The sequence below is a fragment of the Fulmarus glacialis genome, unplaced genomic scaffold (assembly GCF_000690835.1).
Source record: "Fulmarus glacialis isolate BGI_N327 unplaced genomic scaffold, ASM69083v1 scaffold11185, whole genome shotgun sequence".
NCBI classification, from domain to species: Eukaryota; Metazoa; Chordata; class Aves; order Procellariiformes; family Procellariidae; genus Fulmarus; species Fulmarus glacialis.
Genome location: NW_009211169.1, coordinates 4,002 through 6,237, shown reverse-complemented (window position 1 = coordinate 6,237; position 2,236 = coordinate 4,002). Strand labels below are relative to the sequence as shown.

Below are 2,236 nucleotides of genomic sequence, written 5' to 3'. Positions count from 1 at the left end.
ATGATTCTATGATTCTATGATTCTAAAGCCAATAGTGTTCTGGTCTGCACTGGGAGGAGTGTTGCCAGAAGGTCAAGGAAGGTGATCATTGCCCTCTGCTCAGCACTGGTGAAGTCATTCCTGGAGTACTGGGTCCAGTTCTAGACTCCCCAGTACAAGGGATATATGGAAGTACTGGAGAGAATCCAATGAAGGGGCACAAAGAGGATGTATGGACTGGAGCATCTCTTCTATGAGGAAAGGCTGAGAGAGCTGGGACTGTTCAGCACAGAGAAGAGAGTGCTCAGGGTGGATCTTATCAATATATCTAAACACCTGAAGGGAGGGTGCAAAGAAGACAGAGCCAGTCTCTTCTCAGAGGTGCCCAGTGACAGGACCACAGACAACGAGCACAAACTGAAACACAGAGGGATCCATCTGAACATCAAGAAACACTTTTTCACTGGTGAGGGTGACCGAGCACTGGCATGTGTTGCCCAGAGAGGCTGTGGATTCTCCCTCCTCGGAGATATTCAAAAGCCATCTGGACATGGAACCTGCATTAGATGGCCGTGCTTCAGAAGGGTGGTTGGACAAGGTGGTCTTCAGAGGTACCTTCCAACCTGAACCATTCTGTGATTCTCCAAAAGACTTTTTATGAAATAACTTTTCCCACAGTTTCCAAGCCCTTCCAGGATAGCAGAAAAGGGATGCTTTCAGTGCATGCCCATGATCAAAAGCCATAGGGGAGGCTTTTATATTTTTAGTCAGTACTCTTTTGTTGTAGACCACTTTCTGCATCTTCCAAAGGAGCCTTGGTTTCTATTACCCACTTCTGCTTGTTCCTGGTGATAGAATGCCGCTCTATGACAATCTTTTTAGGGTCATCACTGTCTGGATTTACACCATAATCCAACACAAGATCCCTCAGTGACTCAAAATTGATTTTTCCTCTGTTTGCTGCATTTAGAGTGATGCCTTTAACACTTTTCCTTCAGACTGCAAATAGCTGTAGGATTTGGGGCCTGCTGACACAAACTCCACAACATGCTTATCTGATGGACATTTGCCTGTCAACTTGCCTAAGTAGTTGCCAAGCAGGGAGGTCCCAGTCCCCCAGATGACTCACAGATATCATAGAGTCTGTGTCAAGATAAAGGCAATGGTCTTGCAGGGAACCTAAGAGATTGTAAAGCTTTAGGTGTGCGTATGCTGTTATGAAGCAAGCTATAGAAATGTTATGTCACGTGCCCTTTGGCATGCTTCCATGAGACAGTTGCCACATCCTCATCAATAAAGTCAAAAGAGGACACATTGTAAGCTGCAGAAAAGAGGTAACCATACAAGTCATCTGGTTGTCTTACAATGTTTATGTTGGGTAGGCTGGATCTCTGTCCAAATTTTCGCCACAGAGAATTTTAAAAGTTTTGCAATTTGATGTTTTGCAGCATTTTCTTACTAAGTTCAGGTCACAAAATGACATCTTATTTCTGCCTGTCATCTTTAACATACTGAGCTTTTTTGTCATCATCTGTGCACCAAGCTGGGTAGCCTGAAGCTTCGTGCTTCTGGTGGAGGTAGAGTTTTATACAGTCTGAGAAGAAAACACTCGTGGTGGGCTGATGGACTCATGGCAGACTGCTCCTCACCCACCCTTCCTGCTCTGCTTCCTCCCTGCCTTCTCTCCCAGGGGCACCTCCAGCCCAGAGACATGTCCTGCTATGACCAGTGCCTGCCATGCTGGCCCTGTGGCCCAATCCCACTGGCCAACAGCTGCAATGAGCCCTGTGTCAGGCAGTGCCAGAACTCCACCATCCTCCCGTGGTGGTGACCCTGCCTGGCCCCATCCTCAGCTCCTTCCCGCAGAACACTGTTGTGGGATCCTCCACCTCTGCTGCTGTTGGCAGCATCCTCAGCTGTGATGGAGTGCCCATCACCTCTGGGTGCTGTGACCTTTCTGGCATTTCCAGCTGCTGCTGTGGCAGAAGGTGTCCCCCCTGCTAAATCCACTGGTGGCAGCCCAGACAAGGACTCCCAGGAACTCAGAATCTGATGCCAGACTGAGGACAGAGCTCCTGGCCATCCATTTCAGAGAGGCTGAGAATCCAGTGTTGCACTTCCAAAGGAGGGCAGCTGGGGCTCTCTGAAAACGTGGCCAAAATCTAACTCCCCGGCCTTCCACTCTCTCCCATCTCTTTCTTGTCTTCTGTTCTTCTGGGCCATAAGACCCTCAAAACCAACCTGGGGCATCTGCTGA

General features: G+C 48.5%; 1 pseudogene; it reads left to right on the top strand.

Annotated features, from left to right (window-relative positions):
- Positions 1-1,690: 1,690 nt before the first annotated feature.
- LOC104076533 lies at positions 1,691-1,983 on the top strand (annotated as a pseudogene).
- The last annotated feature ends 253 nt before the right edge of the window (positions 1,984-2,236 follow it).